The sequence below is a fragment of the Ceratotherium simum genome, chromosome 13, assembly GCF_057802395.1.
Source record: "Ceratotherium simum simum isolate JZ-2026a chromosome 13, ASM5780239v1, whole genome shotgun sequence".
NCBI lineage: Eukaryota > Metazoa > Chordata > Mammalia > Perissodactyla > Rhinocerotidae > Ceratotherium > Ceratotherium simum.
The window spans coordinates 27775639-27793772 of record NC_141912.1 but is presented as its reverse complement, the minus strand read 5'-3'; the positions used below and the strand labels follow the sequence as shown (position 1 = coordinate 27793772).

At 43.4% G+C, this 18134-nt stretch overlaps 1 long non-coding RNA gene across 1 annotated transcript; it reads left to right on the top strand.

Moving 5' to 3' along the window:
• The first annotated feature begins 861 nt into the window (after positions 1-861).
• LOC147915561 (uncharacterized) lies at positions 862-17835 on the top strand. The gene is made up of 4 exons (XR_015554028.1): positions 862-1646; positions 1776-2158; positions 6750-6961; positions 12375-17835. It is a non-coding gene; the product is annotated as an uncharacterized LOC147915561 (long non-coding RNA).
• The last annotated feature ends 299 nt before the right edge of the window (positions 17836-18134 follow it).

The window sequence follows — 18134 nt, the reverse complement described above, 5'->3', positions numbered from 1 at the left end:
AGGGCTGCTTAGACTGGCTGGATGGTAGAGGATGGCCATGAGATGCAGATGGGAGCAGACTATATGAAGTAGGTCTTTGATAAGTGTTTTCAAATTTAATAAATAGGCTTGGTTTAAATCAGTATTCCTCAACCAGGGGTGATTTTTGTCCCCGAGGAGACATTTGACCATGTCAGGAGACTTTTGGTTTTCACACTTAGCATGGGCAGGGGGGCAGAGAGGAAGGAGCTACTGCCATCTAGTGGGTAGAGGCCAGGGATGCTACTACACACATTACAATGCACAGAATAGCCTCTCTCAAAATTATTCTGCCCAAAATGTCAATAGTGCTAAAATTGAGAGACCCTTGTTAAAAATGAAGGAAACTGGGGGCCAGCCCGGTGGCGTAGTGGTTAAGTTCACCTGCTCCACTTCGGAGGCCTGGGTTCAGATCCTGGGCGTGGACCTACACACCGCTTATCAAACCATGCTGTGGCAGGCGTCCCACATATAAAGTAGAGGAAGATGGGCATGGATGTTAGCCCAGGGCCAATCTTCCTCAGCTAAAAGAGGAGGATTGGCAACTGATGTTAGCTCAGGGCTAATCTTCCTCACACACACAAAAAAATGAAACTGACAAGGAATGGAGTAGGAATGAAATACATGTTTTCTTGGTTGAAATTCCATTACATTTCTAGATTAGCTTTTCAAATGTGCTACCTGATCCTTGGGCTTCATTCTCTTGACCAGGAAATAAAGGGCCAAGATTGTCATCCTTTGATTCAAGTCCCCACCCTGTTATTAATTTAGCACACCACAAAGTTTTCCTGTGGGAAGTTTTCTTAAAAAAAAAAAATCAACAGTCTGCCCACTTCCTAGAGTCAGACATTTCCTTTGGATCTTGGCTGTGCCTTGGTAGCAGAGAGAACCCCATGTTGTCCTCCTATAGCAACAGCTGCCTGTGTGGATTAGTGCCAGCCCCAGCAGGTGCATCTGGAAGTACCTTCTATTTCTTAGATCCTCAACCTGCCTTTGGATTGCTGGTGGACTGGACTTAGTGTTTCTCTGAGCATACCACTGGGCACTGATCATTTCAGGTGTCCTGAATGCCTGAATCTACTTCTGGATACTGACAGTACAGGTTTCTCAAGATGCCTCCTGCCCTGCTGCTGCTTTCTGAAGGTAGACACTGACTTTCTGTATTCAGAATACTCTTTCAGTACGTGGCAGTGGACAAGAATGTCAGAACTCTTCCTTTAATATACATTTTCTAATTAACCTCAGTTCACATAGAGTAAATATTTACTAGTGACCCTGGGTACAGTTAGAATGAAAAAACAATTTAAAACATAGGCAGTGAGACACTTGCACAATTTTGTTTTCTTCCTTATATCTAGGAGCTATCTGTAAGCATAGCCTTGTAGGAACAGATAGCTTCATTTTCATGCAAAATTGCTGTTTATGTCATCAGAACAGGAAAAAACGCCCAGAATAAGGGCAAGAAATACTTATGTGTAAGAGATGCCACTCTCTCCCACCCTTACCACATAGCATTCCTCTTTCAACTGAGCCCTGAGCCCTGAGATCAGAAACTCGGACACATTCCCAGAGACCGTCAGGCTGGTCAGTGATCAAAGGACGGAGGGATGAGGGTCAGACCAGTTGGGGTAAGGTACTATTTTTATTTAACAAATACAAAGTACTTACTTGAGCCAGGCCCTGTCCCTAGATGCTATATATATAAGTCCGGTAAGGTCGGCAAACAACCCTATAAGGAAAGTGTCTGAATTTTACAGATAAAGAGAATTGAGTCCACGCTCATAACCACCACCAATACTGGAGATCGGTCTGTAGGGCGGATAAGGCGTATCCAGTGCCTCCTTCAGCAAGGAAATGGAAGGCCAGCTTGAAGCGCAGGTCCATTCGGTCTATGAGGCCCATGTAGCCAAAGCCCTTCAGTCTTCTCAAGAGCAACCACGGAGTTTGCTGACCTTCCTACGATCCTAGAGTGGCTCAGGAAGTGCATCCGGGGTGAGGGAAATGCCGGTGCCCGCAGAGGTGCGCTTCGTGAAAACCTCAAGCTTTAGTGGTTTGCTGTGCAGGGGATCGGAAGGGCCGTTTAGGACGGTTGGACTCCACTGTTGCGCTCCTCCCCTCGGAGTCGTCCTCGAGACCCCAGGTAGGGCTCTGATTAGGACCGGGTGGGATACGGAGGGAGGGGCGGCGGAGCCGGGTTCTCTGGGCGGGGCAGCCTCCCCCACATTCCTTCTCCTGCTGTCTCTTCCCACCTGCCTCTGCCGCAAAATCGGCCCAGATAGGCGACTGGCGTGGTGGGTGGGGCCTTTCTGGGTTGGGAGGCTGAGGCGGAGGACCTTTGGAAAGATTCGACCCTGGGCAGGAGAATCTGGGTCCGATTCTGTGGCCAGCTTGACTCACTTCTCTGACAGGACTCGGATGTCGCCTCAGTGAGGCATGTCTTTACTACCGTATTTAAAATTGCCACGTACACCCTCAGCATCTTTCCCCGTCTGCTTCTTCTGTAGCTCTTATCGCTTCACTATATAATTTACATATTTTCTTTGCCTAATTTTATTGTCTCAACATAGGTTTATTGTTTCAATTGCCAACTCACTCCCACCCTAACATTACTATAAGATCCTCAAGGGCAGAGATTTGTGTCTGTTTTCTTTAACTCATCGGTAATAAATGTAAAGTGCCCAAAATTGTGCCTGGCACGCATTAATAACTGTGTTTGCTGTTAGTATTTTGTTCACTGCAGCATCCTAAGGAGCTAAAACAGGACTGGCAGTTAGCAGGAACTCAGTGTTTCTCGAATGAATGAGGTTCTTGCAAGAACCTTGTGACAAAGGAAGGAAACAGATTTTCTGTGATTAGCTAAGCTGTATAATAAATGCTTCTGAGCAGGGCAAGAGAAACCCTGAAGATACAAAGATTGCTGGCAGAGAGAGGCTTCTGAGTCAACAGGAAAGAATAGCTAGATTAAAGAAAACAAAAAAAGGCATCATAGGATGCGTAGGAAATAACTCCATAGCTAGCAGTGACAGAAGGTGCTATTTCTGTAATCACTTTTGGTTCTTGCCAGTAGGCACTCTCGGTTGTTTTATAATTCTAATTGATATCCAGTATCCAGCTTCAGCACCACAGACATCAATGGCCAAATGAGTTTAGGTTTCTTTGGATTTTTCAATGAATATGGAACCAAAAACCACATCTCAGACCTTCAAGGGGTGAGAAAGAAGCGCTCTGTTCTCTTGAGAGATACAGGTATAAATTAAAATGTGAAATGAATTAAAAGGAAAATTAAGTGCTTTTAATCACATTGAGAAAGCTGTAACATACATACTTCACTCTTACCTAGGTTGTTTTTGTTTGTTGGTTGGTTTTGTTTTGTTTTTGTATGGGCATTTGGGACTTACTTGGATATAGGATATGGGATATTTGCTCTTGGACGTGGAATGAGATAGATGAGATTCACGGTTTCTATTTATTGACATTTCAGCAACTCGATTTTCATGCTCTTCACATTTTTACAGTGTTATTCACCAAAGATGGAATTCTACATACTTACAGTCCTTAATCCCTTGTTTCTTTTGAAGAGCACATCTTTTAGAGATGGAAGAAAGCATTAATTATATAGGATTATTGCTAGGACATAACCTTTTCTCTTCACAGGAATAAAATCTAGTTACTCTGGGACATCCACTGAATACCTTGAGGGTTTAAAAAAATTATACCAATTGTATATATTCAAATAAGGATAATTTATACTTTATCACAAGATTCAGTCAATTATTTATATCGTCCAAAATTTACTATCTTCAAAAATGTGTTTATTTGGGGGTCTGGATATCAATGTGTTTTACTTTATAGCTCCATATAGGTGAAACCTCTCCTAAAAGATGGCATTCAAATGGGAAGGCGTATCCTTGTTGGTGCCCTGTTTGGTCTTGTTTATTCTGTGCGTTCTTAAGTCTGACTATGCATGTACATATAAATCATACTTTGAAGTATCCTTTATGGATTTTCCTCTTAGATTCATTCATTGCCTTTCAGTTTTATGGTGATAAAACTTTGCATGCCTAACTGTTTTTTTAAAATTCCTAATTCCCTCAAATTACATACGTATGTAGGTATAGGAGGCCAGCACTCAGAATGACCACCTTTTAACTTCTGCCCTGCTTTTATTTCTTGAGGAGCAGTCACCTTGCTCATTTAGTGCCCATCTGCCCTTGTTACCCTCCTTTTCATCTTTCCTCCCTCCTCCATCTAGTTGTTCCTAAATGATAGTCCTCACTGCCGACCATAACTGCTTTTTTCCTTTCAGTTAATTAGCCTGAGGTAGTGAAAGGCATATGAATTTTGGACTTAGAGACCTATATTTAAATCAAAAACTTCAGTTTACCCCCTTTTTTCTCTTGAGTATGTCACTGAACTATTTTGAACCTCAGTTTCCTCATTTGTAAACAGGGATTATAATCCAAAATTGGTCACTTATAGGAATTAAATCATAAATATAAGCACCTACCTAGCACAGTGCCTGGCACAGAGAGGATATTCAATGAATTTAGCAACTATCTCTTCATCTACTCTCCTTCCCATTAGACATCTAGCAGCGCCCAGCCTTTACCAATGGCCATGATGACCTGCCCATCATGAACTGAATGTTGTCACATATACCAAGCCATAAAACTGGGCATGCATAGCAACACTTGGTATATATAAGATCAGGCTTGAGCAGGCCCTGACAACACAAATAAGTTGCATGAGGAAGTGACCCAAGTACCCAAGGCCTCTATTCCTGCTACATTACCTCCTCTCTATCTGCCTGAACTTATGGCCTCATGGGGAATTCTCTATGACCAGTTGACTGAGGAAGGAAAAAAACTAGGGACTGGTTTACAGATGATTCTGCATGACATACAGGCAACATCCAAAAATGGACAGCTGCAGCACTTGAGCCCTACTCTGGAACGGCCCTGAAGGATGGTGACAAAGTGAAATCCTCCCAGGAGACAGAACTTTGAGCAGTGCAGCTAGTTGTTCATTTTGCTTAGAAGAAGAGATGGCCAGAAGTATGTGTCTATAACACATCATGGGCTATGGCCGTTGGTTTGGCTGAATGATTAAGGACTTGGATGGAACATGATTGGAATATTGGTGACAAGGAGGTCTGGGAAATAGTATGTGGATAGTAATGAGCACAGAAGCAGAAGATACATGTGTACCATTGATGTTTACCAAAGGTGACTTCAACAGAGGAGGATTTTAATAATTAGGTGGTTAGGATAACCAGTTCTGTAGCTATCAGTCAGCCTTTCCCTAGACACTCCTGTCATTGCTTAATGAGACCACGAACAAAGTGGCCATGGATGCAGGGATTGAGGTTATGCAAGGGCTTACTTCCACTCACCAAGGCCAACCTAGTGATAAATAAATGAAAAGCAATAGGATATACTGGAGTATATGAGGAAGCCATTTGCTGTAAAGCTAATTCAGCCTGACCTTGTTTTTCCAGAAGGGCCTGACGTGGCCTATTAAGCATGCATTGTACATCTGCTTTAAACATTTACTATGTCCCAAAGACAAGAATGATGCCCTTAAAGATAGGGATGTAACTTCCCCTCATATCAGCATTTCTTTAAGAATAAGCATCTCTTCCTGGAAACTCAGGATTAATTACCAACCTGCTGTGTTCACCTCATGACCACCGACCTGCTAAACACTGACTTGCTGTGCCAGCTAAGCATCTTGTGACAGTAGTAAAAGAGATATTCCTGTTACATGTGATGTGTGCTCTTTGTTACAAGATGGTATATAACCACTCTGTACACCTCACTTCTTTGGTGCCCTTCCTTCCTTGGGGAAAGAAGGTTCCAGGCTATAGTCTTCAAACCTGGCTCATAATAAATTCACCCCAATTTTGATTTATAGATTAATTATGGATTATTTTTGTCAACACTAGTTAGAGCCATTGCTGAGTACCCAATCTGTCAACAGCAGATACCAACACTGAACTCCCAATATGCACCATTTCTTGGGGTTGCTCAGCCAGCTACCTGGCTACATCGATTACATTGGATCACTTTCATCATGGAAGGGGAAGCACTTTGTTCTTACTGGAATAGACACTTATTCTGGATATGGATTTGCCTTCCTAGCCCATAGTGTTTCTGCCAAAACTGCCTTCTGTTTTTGCCTTCTGCCTTATCCACCATTATGGTGATACCTACTCAATGCAAGTTTGGCATAAGGGAAGCCATACTATAGAAAGGAAGACATATTGTAACTATGGGTAACTTTTAAGTAACTAACTCAGCTGGACGTACTCTAGTTTGCACATAGGCTAGATAATAAATAACTGAAACTTAAAGAAAACTGCATGCATCATGATTTATGACCCCTGCTTAGCTATATACCTCCTAGCTTCGATGAGACAATAACTTTGTTCTTTTGAGTTCCTTAGAAACATGATGACCCCAGACAGAAATTCTGTACTGGCATCCATCATCAATGACAGCCGAAAGGTCTGGTGTGGTGACCCCTAGTCTACAGCGCCAGGTAGTCAACATTCCTGACACCCTCTGCTACAGCCCACTAGCCATATAGAACTGCTTCAAGATTCTGTATTCCCCTTAAGATTGTTCTTTAGGACCTTAGTCCACCATCTTCCAATTAGCTAGCTCATCACTTAATAAAAATCCTTCTCTACCACTGTCTTGCCTCTTGACAGATTGGCTTTTGTCTTGCAGCAAGCATCATGCCCTTTGTGCGGTAACAGAAATTGGCAACCACGAAGGAGCCCGTGAGTCTTCCCGTGGCTAGCTGACTTCGGGAGAAATTCTTGGGAAAGTCCCTAGCAGCTGCTGAGGCTCTCTTTGGCTCGGGGACGGGCCCTGTTGGCTTCCCTCCACTGCCAGCTGCCTCCAACACTGCATGATGGAAAGAGAAACGACTGCTTTGGGTGAGTCAATGGACTCACGTCTGGAGTAGGATAAGTCTCCCCGGTGTGTACAATGGAAAACTCCCCTCCCCCTCCATCTGGGGTCCTCCCCTCTTCGAGAGGAAGGACTGTCTGGTTGATAGGGTGCCCTGCCAGAGTGGGAATAGTTGTAGGATTTTACCTGGAATCTGGGAACAGATTCACTGGTGTCTAGTTTGTCTGTGTCTGGTCCGTCTCTGTGTGTCGGAATGGGGAATGCACCATCTGTCCCCAAGCAGAGCCCATTGGAGCTGATTTTGAATAAATGGTCTGATTATAGTTATGAGCCTATGTCTAAGAAAAGGACAATTTTCTATTGTAGTACTACATGGTCACGATATTCTTTAGAACCCAACGAGCACTAGCCATTTAACAGCTCACTAGGTTATTATACTATCTTGAAGTTAGAATTGTTTTGTAAAAAAACTGGAAAAGATGATGAAGTTCCTTATGTACAAGACTTTATTTTGTTATACCAAGACGAAAAAATGGAAGGAAAGGATTTCCTCATGGTACAGAGAGCAGAGAAGGAACAAAAGGGGTCTGTTATGCAGGATATTAGAGGAGATGATGATGATGTAATGGCATTACAAACCCTTAACCCCCCTGTTGCACAGGCACCAGCCCTTGCAGCTGCCCCCACTGGTGCCACCACCCCTGGAGGCACCCTCAGTACCTGAGGCAGACGTTCCACCCTCCTAAGAGAGGAAAATTGAAATGGGCCCAGGAGCTCTGGGTTGGGTTTCACCCTTCGGCACTAGACAAGGAACCCAATTTGGCCAGGGACCCCTGGCCGGAGCAGGGCAGTTTCCATTACGACAGTATCCAGTAGGGGTTAATACCCACAGACAACCTGTGGGATTCATAGAGCCCCTTCTCTACCTCTGATTTATTTAATTGGAAAAATAATACTCCACCTTACTGGGAGGATCCCCCGTGGATGACAAAATTGTTCTCTTCCATCTTGGCCACCTATTACCCATCATGGGCGGATATTCATATTTTAATGAATATGCTCCTAACAAGAGACAAAAGAAAATTGATAATAGACAGAGCCAGAGAAGAAGCTCACCGGCTCCATCTAGAGAACCCTACCGGTACACTTGAGGCTAATACAGCTGTCCCAATAACTGAACCAGCCTGAGACCCTAACGATGCCTCAGGGAGAGGCAGACTAGAACATTACAAGAGATGTATCTCAACAGGCCTGAGAACTGGGGTCCCTAAGCAAAGGAGCCTACATAAAATCTAGAAAATTCAGCAGAAACCGGACAAAGACCCTTCTGAGTTCCTAGAGAGGATTTACCAAGCTTAGAGGCACTATACAGTTGCAGATCCGGAGGTTCCTGAAAATCTTAGAATGGTTAACATGACTTTTATAGGACAAAGTGCTCCGGATATCAAGAAAGAGTTGCAAAAACTAGACAGAGCATTAGGGATGAATCCCTCCCAGATACTGCCTTTAAGGTGTACAACTACAGGGAACGTCAGACAAAGCAAGAAGATGCCAAAAGGAATGCTGCTTTCCTGGCTGCCACCTTGAGTGGGCAGAATTCGAACGATCCAAAAGGAAAACCAGGCCAATCAAGGAAGGTAAGCATCCCCTGGGGAGAAACCAATATGCTTATTTCAAAGAGGAAGGACACTGGAAAAGGGAATGCCCTAAGAAAGGAAAAGAAAGTGCTAATGGTACGAGAAAAGAAGCTGCCCAGATGGTCGGGAGGGGGGACTATTCTGATGATGATTGAAGAGGTCCAGGGGCTCCTCTGGACTTAAAACACCCCATCTAGATTTCCCCACGGGAGCTCTGGGTACAACTGACAGATTGAGCTGATTGACTTCTTAGTTGACACTGGTGCCACCTATTCAGTCCTGAACACTAAATGAGCAAAGAAAACATCAAGATTGACTGCAGTCATTGGAGTCTCTGGTGAAATCCAAGATCGTTCCTTCCTACAACCCCTAGAATGCCAGGTGTGGGACTTGGCCCTGAAACATAGTTTTCTCTGTATGCTGGAATGCCCCATCCCACTTCTGGACCGAGATCTTCTTTGTAAATGGAATGCGCAAGTAACCTTTGCGCCGGGACAACTTGATATACCAGTTCCTCCAGAGCAGTCCCTAAGTTTGCAGATGGCCTTGCTGGGAATCTTGGAGTTGCAACTGGAACTATTACCGCCTGAAATCTATGAGAAGGCAAGGCCCGGCGTATGGGCAAATGAGAACCCGGAAAGCAAGGAATGCCCAGCCAGTATGGATACCCTTAAAGGAAAAGAAAATAAAGCGCAATGTGAAACGATATCTGCTAAAACAGGAGGCTCCAAAAGGCATACAGCCTATTTTCAAAAGGTTTTTGAAGGCAGGATTAATCAGACCTGGTCAGTGTCCATATAACACCCCTATTCTCCCAGTGAAGAAGCCAAATTCTAATGAATATCGCTTCATTCAAGATCTGCATGCCATAAATGAGGTGGTTCAAGATTTGCAACCTGTGTTGCCCAGCCCTTACACCATATTAACAAGTATATCGGGAGAATATGGTGGATTTTCAGTGTTGGACTTGAAGGATGCATTTTTTTGCATACTGTTGGCAGAGGAGGCCCAACAGTTGTTTGCCTTTGAATGGCATGATCCACACACTCAAATGACTCAACCTTATTGTTGGACTGTCCTTCCCCAGGGGTTTAAGAACTCTCCTACTTTATTTGGGGAAACATTGGCCAGAGATTTGTGTCATCTGAGACTACAGGGGGGGACTGTTATTACACTACGTGGATGACTTGTTGATAGCAATCCCCACTTGTGAACAATGTCTGGCCAACACAATTAAGACTTTAAATCACTTAGCAGAATGTGGATATAAGGTCTCTCAGAAGAAAGCTCAGATTTGTAAACAAAAGGTCACATACTTGGGATTTACTATATCCAAGGGAGAAAGAGAGTTGTTGCCTAATCAGAAGAAGGCAAATAAATAGCCTGCTCGAGTCTTCCCAAAACTCGCCGACACTTGCAACGGTTTTTAGGAATGGCAGGCTTCTGTAAAATTTGGATTCCTAATTATGGGCTTATAGTAAAACCTGTATGAGGCTCTGAAGGATTTAGATTCAGAACTTTGGGACTGAACTAAAGAGTGCCAGCTAGCATTTGACGCTATTAAGGCCAAGCTGATCTCAGCCCCGGCCTTAGGATTGCCAAACCTGGACAAGACCTTTAGCATCTATGTGCATGAGAGACAAGGCATAAGCCTAGGAGTATTAACTCAAAAATTGGGAACAGCCTCTAGGCTGGTGGCCTATTTCTCTAAACAATTGGATCAAATGGTGAGGGGATGGCCCTTTTGCCTCCGGGCAGTAACAGCCATGTGTGACATTCTTCAAGAGGCTGAGAAGTTTACCCTAGGCCAACCCACCGCAGTATATGTACCCACCATGTCCTCACGTTACTGGAACAAAAAGGGGGATACTGGCTCACCTCAGGAAGGACGGGCATATGCCAAGCCATCCTTCTGGACAATCCAAATGTCAGGTTACAAGTCACTTCAACCCTAAACCCAGCCACTTTGCTTCCCAATGAAACCTCACAAGCTTTGGAGCATGACTGCTTACAGGTTATAGAAACAGTCTATTCTAGCCAGCCAGACCTGAAGGCCCAGCCATTAGAAGAACCCCAACTAGGGGCCGGCCCCGTGGCTTAGCGGTTAAGTGCGCGCAGTCCACTACTGGCGGCCCGGGTTCGGATCCCGGGCACGCACCGACGCACCGCTTCTCCGGCCATGCTGAGGCCGCGTCCCACATACAGCAACTAGAAGGATGTGCAACTGTGACATGCAACTATCTACTGGGGCTTTTGGGGGGGAAAAAAAAAGGAGGAGGATTGGCAATAGATGTTAGCTCAGAGCTGGTCTTCCTCAGCAAAAAGAGGAGGATTAGCATGGATATTAGCTCAGGGCTGATCTTCTTCACAAAAAAATCAAACAAACAAACAAACAAACCAAAAAGAAGAACCCCAACTGGAACTTTTCACAGACTGTGGTAGCTTCATGGACCAAGGTAGGAGGCATACTGGGTATGCAGTTGTAACTTTACAGAAAACCATAGAGGCCAAGGCTTTACCCCTAGGGACTTCAGCCCAGATGGCTGAAATCATTGCCCTCACCAGAGCCTTACTCTTATCACAAGGAAGAAGGGTAAATGTCTATACGGATTCCTGATATGCATTTTTGGTGGTCCACGCCCACGGAGTGATCTGGAAAGAAAGGGGGCTTCTAGCCGCTGACAAAAAGAAAACTAAACATGCTCCAGAGATATTACAATTATTAGAGGCAATCTATGAACCTTCTCAGGTGGCCATAGTACATGGCCCCAGCCACCAAAAGGGTGAAACCTCCATAGCGAAGGGAAATTAACTGGCTGACCAAGCAGCAAAAAGGGCAGCAAAAAGAGGAGCCCCAGCTATGATGGGCTCTTTGCTCTCCCAGGTACATTTGCCTGAGTACCAGCCAATGTACTCAGAAGAGGACCTAATTCGGGCAAAAGAATGGGGTTTCATCTCTTAGTATTCTTCAGACTGGAAAAGTAACACCCAGGGAATAGTTTTAATTCATGAGGCTCTTCTGTACCCAATTTTAAAATGCATGCACGAAAGCAGTCATTATGGGAGAGATGCTACCTAACAGTGGGTCCAGGAGTACATCATGAGACCTAATTTGCTGAAAACTGTACAAGTGACTAAAAATTGTATGACTTACGCAAAAAACAACCCTAAGACAACTCCGGGACCCTGCTATGTGGGAACCCAACATAAAAGGGACTGGCCTAACTGAAGATTGGCAAATAGACTTTACACAAATGCCGCGAATAGTCGGAAACTTTTGATACTTGCTGGTGTTTGTGGATACCTTCTCTGGGTGGGTAGAGGCCTTTCCCACTCGAACTGAAAGAGTATCAGTGATAGTCCAGATTTTATTAAAAGATATTTTTCCTAGATTTGGCCTGCCTAACACTCTACAAAGCGACAATGGACCTGCCTTTATTTCTTAAATCAGGCGACAGGTATCTAAGATGCTGGACATCAAATGGAAGCTACATTTGACATGGAGACCCCAATCAACTGGAAAAACAGAGAAGATGAACCATACCTTAAAAAAGAGCATCGCAAAGATATGTCAGGGAACACAATTAACCAGGGATAAGGCTTTACCCCTTGCCCTGTTATGGATTAGGGTGGTTCCCCATAGTAGGCTCAAGTTAAGCCCCTATGAAATTCTACATGGCAGGCCATTTCAGACTTTGTCTTTCACAGGAAAATCTCTTGAGGCCCTAAAAGATATTACAATTATAACTTATGTTAAATCTTTAAGTTCTATACTAACTTCTATTCACGATTTTGCTTCCAGCAGGTCAACCTACCTGCCTGATGTGTCCTTGCACCCTTTCTGTCCTGGTGACCAAGTCCTACTAAAGAACTGGAGAGAACAAGGACCAGAAAATCAACTGACAACTAAATAGACAGGTCCCTTTGGTGTGCTGCTGACCACCCACTTGTCCATCAAACTCGCTGGAGTCAAGTGTGGATACATCATACCCAAATAAAGCAAGCCCCACCAGTAGAAGCGCCAGAGCCGCCAAAAACCTCTGTGTGGACGTGTGAGCCCATAAAGGATTTAAGATATGTATTTCATAAGTCTGCTTAATCTATACATACTGGTCTTTGTACCCGTCACCAGGGGGTGGGAAGATAACTCCTTGGTATGAATTTCCCAAGCTATAGCTTCTTCCACCAAGGCAACTGACTGCTGGATTTGTCACCCAAAGCCCTACGCAGTACATGATCATGGTGACCCTATAGTAATCCCAGTAGTCAGTTTTTCAGATATACCTGATTTTACTATAACGTATGATATAAAACCTCCAGATGTAACCTATAGGGTCAGGTTAATTGACAGGGGATCTCCGGTCCCCTGTTTCTTTATGACACCCCCCACAAGACAACCTCTAATGCATTCTAGGAAAAACTGTAAAAATGAACGATCCTATAACCATAAAAACCTGACATTAGCTAATGGACAAACTGAATTTACCTGTTTACTTGATGGCATTTACCCCTCACTTCCTGTCTCTTACCCTCTGGTCAGTGAAAGATGCGCGAAAATGTCTTCAAAATATTGGTGCACCCAATTAAGTCAAGATTTTAATGAAAAATATCAAGTGTACCTTCAAGGGTCACCCACCTCGCTGCCAATTTGCAGACTGAATTTTTTCTCCTGGACACTGCCTTACACTGACCCCTGGCTTGACCGGATCCTAGATAAAATTCCGAAAAATGAAGGCTTAAATTTTAACAACATGACTGGTATTCTCTGTGCCCCCTTAGGGTACGTCTTTGTCTTTGGCCAATCATAAACCTTGGGCCTATAATTGCCTTGATAGCTGGCGCATAGGAGGTACCTATTAGAATATTTAGTTAGTCCTTTCTCTGTACATAACTCAAGTGAAACAAAACACTGGATGAGTTCCCTTAAATTGTTTTCCCAGGTAAGCCGGGACCTTCCAGGAGGAATATCTGTTGGAGATGCCTATTTCTTTGGTTATACCCTACTTCCACAGTGGGAAGTAGCGGCCCATCAGCATGTGTTACGAAATTTATCCCATACTCTTATGATTATAGCTAATGAGACCGCCAAATCCCTCACAAATTTACAGAAGTCCCTCAATTCCTTAGGTAAAGTAGTGCTAGACAATAGAATTGCCCTAGATTATATACTAGCAGAACAAGGGGGAGTCTGTGTAGTGGCCAATTCCTCCTGCTGTTCTTACATTAATACCTCTTCACAAATAGAAACTAGTATTAACAAAATCAGGAAACAGGCTATGTGGCTCAAAAAAACCAGAGAACATAATAGGTCCCCTGTCAGCCTTGACACAGATTGGTTTTCTGGTCTGTTTTCTTGGATACCCTCAGGCATCTGTTCTGTGCTGGGTGGCATAATTAATATGGGTTTAACCATACTCATGATCATCTTAGGGATTTATATAATTGTGAAGATAACTTTCTGTTGGATAAACCAAGAGTACTCAGGATTTAAGAGGGTAACAAAGAGACAGTTACCGGTACAGTTACTCCACTGAGAAGAAGCACTAAGGATTACTTTAGTAATCAAGTCAAGTTATTCTGTTCCATAATCCCCCTACAACGCGCCAATACAGCAGGAAGTAGCCAGATTTGAGATGACGTCCCTGACCCCACAAGACTGTAGAATGGGCAGCTGACAGTGGGGAATTGATACCAGCTCAACACAAGTTCGGCATAGGGGAAACCATACCATAGAAAGGAAGCCACGTTGTAACTATGGATAACCTCTAAGTAACTAACCCGGCTGGACATATTCTGGCTTGCACGTAGGCTAGATAGTAAATAACTGAAACATAAGGAAAACTGCATGGCATCGTGATTTATGACCCCTGCTTAGCTATATACATCCTAGCTGTAATGAGACAATAACTTTGTTCTTTTGAGTTTGTTATAAATATGATGACCCTGGACAGAAATTCTATACTGGGATCCATTATCAAGGACAGCTGAAAGGTCTGGTGTGGCAACTCCTAGTCTACAATGCCAGATGGTCAACATTTCCTGACCCCCTCCTCTGCAGCCCACTAGCCATATATAACTGCTTCAAGATTCTCTATTCCCCTTAAGATTGTTCTTTAGGATGTTAGTCTACCATCTTCCAGTTAGCTAGCTCATCACTTAATAAAAATCCTTTCTCTACCACCATCTTGCCTCTTGACGGCTTGGCTTTTGTCTTGCGGCGAGCAGATCGTGCCCTTTGTGCAGTAACAATGGTATTCCACATAGCATCACTTGTGACTGGAGAACTCATCTGACAGCAAATGAAATGGGCAGTGGATAATAGGCTCATATTCATGGAGTTTATAGGTCTTACCATATTCCCCTGGGTGCAGAGTTGGCATTGTCTTCCAGGATGCAGTTTATACTCTAAATTGTCATCCAGTATATGGTGCTGTTTCTCCCATAGCCAGGATTCATGAGTCCAGGAATCCAGGGGTGAACATAGAAGTTATTTTGTTCACTCTTAGCCCTCGTAGAAATCCAGTAGCAAAATTTTTACTTCACATCCCTGACCTTGGGCTCTGCTGGTCTAGGGAGGAATGCTTCCACCAGATGACACAACAAGGATACCATTGAACTGGAAGTTGAGACCCTGACCTAGCCACTTGAGACTCCACATGCCTCTGGATCCATAGACAAAGAAAGGTGTTACAAAACTGTCTGGTGCGATTGGTCCTAATTGATAAGGAGGAAACGAGTTGCTACTAGACAATGAGGAGTAGGGAGGCTGGACTGCAGGAGATCCCTTAGGGGATATTTTAGTACTCCACTACCTGTGGTTAATGTCAGTGGACAACTACAACTCAGTTCAGGCAGGACTACTAATAGCTCAGACTCTTCAGGAATGAAGGCTTGGGTTACCCTACCAGACAAAGAACTACAACCAGCTGAGGTGCTTGCTGAGGGCAAAGGGAATTTAGAATGGTCAGTGGAAGAGGGTTGTTATAAATAACAGTTATGACCATGTGACTAGTTACAAAAAAAAGAGCACAATAATAGTTATGACTATTTCTATATTATTTTTATATGAATATATTTGTATAAATTAGCCAAATTTTTTTTCTCCCTCTTTTGCACTCTTACCATGTAACATAAGACATATCAATGGTAGTTAACTTTATATCTCAGTATTTAAGTTAAAGGATTTCAAAAGGAGGAGTGTGAATCAGCTAGGAGATGAATGAAGATTGGCCAAGGATAAAAAAAAAGACTTTGTAGCCTCTTCTGAGGAAAGGGTTAGTGTGTTTGTGGTTTTATGGGATATAGTTGTATCCTGTTAGATGGAAGTATAATTTTGTAACTGTCTTTATGAGGAGATTAAGTATGGTTAAGGAAATGTGTATAGGTACCAAGTCGATAAGGGATGGACTTTGATGGCTTGTGATGTGTCAACTTGGCCGGACTGAACTACATTCCCCAGAATTCTCTTTCTAGTATGTTTCCAGTTAGGGTGGGCTGCAGGAAGATTCTCTGGTGAGTAGAGAGCAAGAGAAAGGCAGCGGCCATTGTGTAGCGTACACATGTTGTTGCTGATCGGCCGACTCACCTGGTTGGTGTGAAGCAGCATCTGGGCTTGAAATTATTCTCCCTTCTGCTGGGTACTCCTGGTTTTTTGACTCCTGATCCAGGTGTTTGTGTTTAACTCCGTGATAAAGGTCCCCAGCTTTCACAGAATACCTTTGTCACAAATGTTGGAGGCAACAAGAATAGATGTAGGTCCTAGCCGGCTTGTGATCTTCCCTTCCTGACTGCCTGCCTGTGGACTTTGGAGCCTTGTGGAGACTGTTTGGCCAGCCCCCCAATTGCATAAGCCTATTCATAGATAGATAGATAGCCCCCAATTGCATAAGCCTATTCATAGATAGATAGATACCCCCCAAGTGCATAAGCCTATTCATAGATAGATAGATAAATAGATACGCAGAGATAGAACGGACTTGTTCTCTGGTTGAACTCTGACTGATACAGGAGAAAATAAGACTCTCTTTTAACATGGACTCTTTGGCCCACATCTCTTACGTGGTGTTCTTTTTCTTTCCTTTATTTTTCTTTGCAAATCATGAGTTCTTTTTCAACTCTTTTCTCCACTTCCACAGCAGGCAAAGTATTACCAAACAATGATTCTCAAAAATGAGCGTAAGCAAATCACCCGGGGATCTTGTTAAATGCAGGTTCAGATTCTGTAGGTTTGGATCTTAATTTTTAATAAGCTCCCAAGTGATTCTTATTTTGCTTGTATTCATTTTCTATTGCCACCTTAGCAAATTACCACAAACTTAGTGGTTTAAAACAACACAAATTTATTATCTCACAGTTCTTTAAGTCAGAAGTCCCAGTTAACTCAGCTAGTTTCTCTACTCCAGGTTTCACAGGCCAAAATCAAGGTGTCAGCCAGTTGGGCTTTTCTTGGTAGGCACTTGGAAAGAATCTAATTCCAGGCTCATTCAAGTGATTGGCAGGATTCAGTTCAATGTGGTTGTAGGACGGAGTTCCCCATATCCTTGCTGGCTGTTGGCTAGAGGTCATTCTCAGTTTTTAGAGGCCACCCACATTCACCGATTCATGCCTGCCTTCGTCTTCAAAGATAGCAACAGCACATTAAGTCCTTCTTATGCTTTGAATCGACTTCTTCCCTTCTGCTTCATCTCTTCTGCCACATCCAAAGCACATCTTCTGCTGACAACCAAAGAATGTTCTCTGCTCTCTCTTTTAAGAGATTGTGTTATTAGATTAGGCCCACCAGGAGAATGCAGGATAATATCCCTATCTTAAGATCTGTGACCCTTTTGCCATGTAACATAACATATGTTAAATATTATAAAAGAAAATGGACTCTCTCTTGCTATATGAGGCCTAAATTCTTTTCTATTGACCCCAGGTCGGTTTCTCAAGCGAATGGAAACTTGAGCAATGTATATGTAGCCATTGATCCCTAACTTGTGACATTCTGTTTCGTAACTGACCTTTTACCAATAGTCCTGTTATGCTGGTTAAGATAAAGACAAAGATAGACTGACACCAGTAGTCGGATCACCAGACCATGTCTGCAGATCCTGTTTTATGTCAATGGTCACTATGGAATTTGGCCTGACGCCAACATCCTGTGGTTTCAGCCCCCATAATCTTTTCCCTACCTTCTCCTGAACACCCACTCAGGACCTCCTTGGGTCAGTGCTTCCCTAGCCTGTAGACTGTAACTGGACGAAATAAACTTCAACTTTCCTTGAAGCTCTGTTAGTGTTTTCTTCCAGGTTAACACATATTCATAAGTTCTAAAGATTATGATGTGGACAACTTGCGGGGAGAGCATTATTCTGCCTATGATACAACAGAACCACACTTTGGTTATGAGGGCTCTTTTGGTAGCAAGGAAGAGAATCCCATGGGAGCTGACCTGGTAATGTAGTATAAGGATACCAGAATATCTCATAAAGCTCAAGAACAGACTTACTGTTATCCACCTCTGGGGGGCCCACTGCAATATTTCTGATACCAACTGACTTTCTGTGCTTCACAGTCTATG